At 58.8% G+C, this 6,000-nt stretch overlaps 1 long non-coding RNA gene across 1 annotated transcript; it reads left to right on the top strand.

Moving 5' to 3' along the window:
* The first annotated feature begins 1,719 nt into the window (after positions 1–1,719).
* Positions 1,720–5,661, top strand: LOC117079565. The gene is made up of 2 exons (XR_004435498.1): positions 1,720–2,012; positions 5,437–5,661. It is a non-coding gene; the product is annotated as an uncharacterized LOC117079565 (long non-coding RNA).
* Positions 5,662–6,000: the final 339 nt, after the last annotated feature.

Raw genomic sequence — 6,000 nt, forward strand, 5'->3', positions numbered from 1 at the left:
TCTGCCATGGGAGGGCGCAGCAGGAAGTCCCTCCCCCGATCAGACTCGGTGCCTAGACCTTGGACTTCCTGCCTCCAGAGCTTTGAGAAATAAATCTCTGCTCTTTAGAAATTACCCAGCCCCAGAAATTTGTCGTTAGGGCACAAATGGACCAAGACACCCTCCCAACATCCCTGGTACCCCACAGGCCAGAGGATAGCGGGCAGGGAGGCAGCTCTGCTCTAGGCTCCAGCGGGCACAGGAACCATGTGTTGGGAGGCCAGGACTGACTGCAAGCATCAGCCTTCGTCTCCCCACCTAGGCAGTGGGGGACAGGACAGGACTCTGCTCCTCCACTTTGGGCAGAAGAGTCTGATTTTTTTTTTTTTTGAGATAGAGTTTCACTCTGTTGCCCAGGCTGGGGTGCCGTGGTGTGATCTTGGCTCGCTGCAACCTCTGCCTCCTGGATTCAAGCAATTCTCCTGCCTCAGCCTCCCAAGTAGCTGGGATTACAGGCACCCACCACCATGCCTGGCTAATTTTTGTATTTTTAGTAGAGATAGGGTTTCATCATGTCGGCCAGGCTGGTCTCGAACTCCTGACTGCAAGTGATCTGCCTGCCTTGGTCTCCCAAAGTGCTGGGATTACAGGTGTGAGCCACTGTGCCCCACCGGGAGTCTGACTTTGTCCGCAGCAGAGACCCAGCATCCTAGAGGTGCGTGCTGTGTGACCTTGGGCAAGGCCCTGCTCCTCTCTGTTCCTGGGGTATAACTACCTGTCCCCGCTGCAGGGTCATGGACAGCACTGACTGGGAGGAGGTGCTGGGGCTGCCGGTGCTCCAGAGGATGGGGGGGCAATTAGGCAGGGACAGTGTGGAGGGGAAGGAGGCTGCAGGAGAACTGGAGACCTGTGGCCCAGCACCCAGCAGAGCCTGAAACGCTTCTCATCATCTTCCTGGCTCTGGGCCCCAGCTCCCTCTGTCTGAGGCCTGTGGGGCGCACATACACACACACACACACACACATCAAATCCCCTGCTCACCAGGGCCCCAGCCAAGCACAACTCCTCCAGCTGGCTGTGCAGCAGAGAAGTCCCAGCTCAGCTCAGAGGGGCTGGGCTTGTTCCCTCCCTGCCCTCCTACGGCAGCTCCTCTGCAGGTGCCAGCAGCTAGCGAGGCATGACGCAGGCCACTTACTCACCACCCCAGGCTGACTCACCTCCCAGGTACCCAGACCCTCCTCAGTGGAAGGAGGGCTTTGTGCTTGGGGCTGTGCGTCAGCACAGAGCAGCATAGAGCCCCTGACGTGCCAACAACAGTGGGAGGATGTCCTGGGATGGGCACCTTTGGGGAGCCCTTTCCAGGTGTGGGGGGCAACAGTGCGTGGGGCAGAGCCTCCCCTGCTACCCTTCCCCCATGCGCCCTTGTGGGTGGTTGCTGTGAGCTGGAGGGAGACAGTGAGAAGCCTGGAGGCCGTGGGGACCAGGAGAGTGCCAGGAGAGAACGCTGATGCCGGAAACGTCCATGGGGACCAAGGGGGTGCCGGGAGAGAACGCTGACCCTGGAAACGTCCGTGCGGACCAAGGGGGTGCTGGGAGAGAACACTGACCCTGGAAACATCCCTGTGGATCAAGGGGTACAGGGAGAGAACGCTGACCCCGGAAACATCCGTGCGGACCAAGGAGGTGCCGGGAGAGAACGCTGACCCTGGAAACGTCCAGGCTGTCTGGGGAGGTGAGTTCCTTCACAGGAAGGGTCCTGTGATGGCCATGACCCCAGTGGCCATGTGGCTAAGGCCCTGGGCAGTGGCTTCGTGACTGAAAGACCCCGAACCCACCCTGAAGCCCCACAGCTTTTTCTCCACCTCAGAGACTTTCCGGGGATCAGTCTTGCGGCGGCCCTCGTGGCGTTCAGGAGGCAGTGGGTGGACCATGAGTGTGAGTTAGGAAGCAGAACTGCCCACCTCCGCAATGGGTGCCCAGGAGAGCGAACACAGGACCCGCTCCTCCAGGCGTCAGACCCCCTCTGGAATGAGGTGAGAAGACCCTCTGTCACAGGCTGCCCTGAAGAAGGGTGCAGGAGCCCCGCGAAGCCTGGACCCCAGGCAGCAGAGTCCAAATCCAGACAGCAGGAGAGGAGGGCTCCACACACTACAGGAGGAGCCAGGATCTCAGTTGGCCTGCTCCAAGGGTCATTCACACCTGCAGCCCCAACAATCTGCTGCCCCTCTCAGGGACCCTGTCCTCCACCTCTAAAGTGGGGATGCGGGCAAGGCGGGCATGAAGTCAGGGGCAGACTGACAAGGAGCACAGTGTGAATTCTGGTACTGAGGTCACCAGGGAGAGGCCCGGCCCCACTTCCTGTGAAGTGGGGAGACCTGGCCCAGTAGGTCCAGGAGGGAGCAGTCACAGCAGGCCAGCTAGTAAGGGCCAGGGTGCCAGATGTACAGGCATATGGGTGCTGAACGGACAGGCAGATGGGTGCATGGACTGACAGGGGGATAGGTGGATGGTTGGACAGGGGGATGGATGGGTAGACAGACAGGCAGATGGATGGATGGACGGACAGGCAGATGGGTTTATGGACTGCCAGGGGGATAGGTGGATGGACAGACAGGCGTATGGGTGCTGGATGGACAGGCGGATGGGTGGATGGATGGACAGGCAGATGGGTGGACAGATGGGGGATGGGTGGACGGAGGGACAGGGGGATGGGTGGATGGACAGACAGACTTCTTCCACTCAGCACTGCTTGGTTTTCAATACTCAAACGGCCTGTGGATGTATGTCTGCAGCTTCAACACGGGCTCAGCCGGACGCTCATGGTGGAGCAGGAGATGTGGGGAGGGAGGACCAGCACCAGCGGAGAAAAGGGAGGACAGGGCGGGCCTCTTGGCCCCAGGAGACCCACAGCAGCTGGAGCAGATTTACAAACTAGATCTGACTGGCACAACCATCCTTTTAAAAGGTTTTAACAGAATTACAGTGACATTTTGATCCCATTTATGAACCGGGAAGCCAGGCCCACCAGCCCACTGCCCCATTTAATGTCAGCAAATAAAATTCAGTCAATAAGAAACCCCCGTAAGCCCTTTATCATGGCACAAGGCGGAAGGGGCTCGGCATTGCCCATCGTGGGAGGAGGCACTTAAGGGCTGCGAACCGGGGCTGGGCAGCGTGGCAGCCACATAACAGTGGGGGACCCAGCCCAGGAACCAGCCAAGGCAGGTGGCGAGCAGCCAGGGTGGGTCTGTTGGGATCGCATCCGGGAGTATCTATGGAGCACCCACTGTGGAAGGGCCCGAGCCAAGTAGAGATAAAAGGTGAGGGTCTCCCAGGCTGGGCCTCGTCTAGGGGGAATCTCTGGGCTTCTGGGGTTTGCTTTCAACCAGTCTCCCCCTGACTTCATACCCGCCTTGCCCAGCATCCCCACTTTAGAGGTGGAGGACAGGGTCCTTGAGAGGGGGAGCAGATTGGTGGGGCTGCAGGTGTGGATGAGAGTCACAGCAGGCCAGCCAGTAAGGGCCAGGGTGCCGGATGGACAGGCGTATGGGTGCTGAACGCACAGGCAGATGGGTGGATGGACTGACGGGGGATGTGTGGATGGTGGACAGGGGGATGTGTGGATGGTTGGACAGGGGGATGGGTGGATGGATGGACAGGGGGATGTGTGGATGGATGGACAGGGGGATGGGTGGATGGATGGACAGGGAGATGTGTGGATGGATGGACAGGGGGATGGGTGGATGGATGGACAGGGGGATGGGTGGATGGATGGACAGGGGGATGTGTGGATGGATGGACAGGGGGATGGGTGGATGGATGGACTGACGGGGGATGGGTGGATGGATGGACAGGGGGATGGGTGGATGGATGGACAGGGGGATGGGTGGATGGATGGACAGGGGGATGGGTGGATGGATGGACAGGGGGATGGGTGGATGATTGGACAGGGGGATGGGTGGATGGATGGACAGGGGGATGGGTGGATGGATGGACAGGGGGATGGGTGGATGGATGGACAGGGGGATGTGTGGATGGATGGACAGGCAGATGGGTTGACTCAACCAGCACAAAGAAAGGAGCTGCCAGGGTTCAAGCTTCCTTTCCACAGAGCGGGAGTAGTCTGTGTCGCCTCAAGGGTCTGGAGGAAAATGGTTCTGGGTCATTCCTGGAGAAGACTGAGGCAGGTGGCTGCAGGCTCCTGGCCAGCAGGGCTGGCTGGGCAGGGGAAGCTCTGTCCCTCCAGCTTCTGGCACATGCATGTGCACGTATGCATTGCCACAGTGCATGTATGCATGTATGCTCCCACACACGAGCACATGAGCAGCACACACACGGACTGCAGACGGAGCCCCTCGTGGAAATGGGCACACACCCACATGCTCAGAAAGCCAGAGGCTCCCTCTCAAGTCACAAGTAAGGGGGTCTCTGCCCACCACCCAGTGAGCACAGGGGAGCACCCAGGCCTTTCCTGGTTTCTCGCTCTGCACCAATGGTAGCGCGAGGATCAGGCCAGGAGCATCCCCTCCGTCAGGCCTCTCCCATCCACTACTGCCTCCTTCCCCATTCTGGGCACCTGCCAGCTCCAAGGCACCTGCAGCACTGGCCCTGGTGCCCCATGGAGGGTCCCCAAGCACAGTTGAGGAAAGGCACAGCCTCACTGCGTGCGGTCAGCTTCCAAGGAAGCCTTGAGAGTAAGGGGACACATGCCTGTCCCAAAACAGCAGTGCAGAGACCCCGCCTCAGCCTTCTCTGGGCTGCCCCCATCTCTTAGTTGTGACTCAGGGTATCACCCAAGAAGCAGAATATGAACACGAATGAAAGAGGAGCCCATAGCATGCTGATGACCCCTGCAGATGTGTTGGAGAGGACAATTCAATTAATTAAACACCGTGATTGAGTTCCATAAACAGAAAGGCTGTTTATTTACTTAATTGTTGAGCTGCAATAAAGCAGTTTTTTTCAACTTCTGTCCTTTGCAAGCTGTGGATGCAGCCCTGCTCTTACATAAACGACCCTCATTGGTGCCCCTCTGTGAGGGGCAGGGACCCCACCACAAACAGAAAGCTCGTGTGTAGGCTGAAGGGGTCACGGGGCACGGGAGGGGCGCTGGAGGTTGAGGCTTTAGGGCCAGTGAGGAGCAGACTCTGGTTTTAGGAACAAACTGTGATGAGGCCACTGGCAAAGGTGGTGGTCAGAAGGCCTGGGACCACTTGCCAGAGGGAGACCCTGGCCCCAGGGTCCTGCAGAGCGAGGGCTGGGCTGAGCCCTGGGGAGGCCAGAGCATTCAGCACCCACCAGGGGCCTCAGAGACACCCAGTAGTCCCCCCGTCACACTAGAATCCTCTAAGGCCTCCCAGCCGGGGCTCCTCCCTCTTAGAAGCTGCCCCGAACTCTGTCCTGCTCCCCTAATCTTGAGCCCTAGGGTGGGGGGTTTGAATAATGTCTGTCATTCAGTTCAACAGCAAGGTACGGTGAGAGCTGGCGGCTTCATTTTTGGAACCGGCGGGGGCAGAGAGAGAGAGAGAGAGAGAGAGAGAGGTTTATGAGAGTCCTCATGAGACAGCTCATGATGGAAGTGAGCCTGAGCTGCCGTGAACCCTATCGCTGAAGAGACAGCCTTCACTCTGGGTCTCGCAGGGGAAAATACAACTCTTTATTAAAATTTATTGCCCTGAAAAATGGGCAGTGTGACTTACTTATCCTGGGCAAAGTGTGTTGCAGGTGGCAGGGCTGAGCCTTGGGAGGGTGCCCCTGTCCACAGGCCAGAGGGCCCTCTGTGCAAAGGAGCAAGTGAGCCTGGGGACCTGCCACCTCCCCATGCCTGTCATGGTTGCCACCCTGCCCAGTTCAGGGTGTCTCCTCACCAAGAGTCAGGGTCACAGGAGGATGAACCCAGCTCCTGGTCCCACAGATTTGGACTCAGTTCTAGCTTCCCCTCTCCCTAGCTGTGTGACTTCAGCGGCCCCTGCCCGCTGAGCTCAGCCCCCATCTACAATGAAGAGGTGACAGCAGCTGCCG

This window comes from Trachypithecus francoisi, unplaced genomic scaffold (assembly GCF_009764315.1).
Source record: "Trachypithecus francoisi isolate TF-2019V2 unplaced genomic scaffold, Tfra_2.0 Lachesis_group7, whole genome shotgun sequence".
NCBI classification, from domain to species: domain Eukaryota; kingdom Metazoa; phylum Chordata; class Mammalia; order Primates; family Cercopithecidae; genus Trachypithecus; species Trachypithecus francoisi.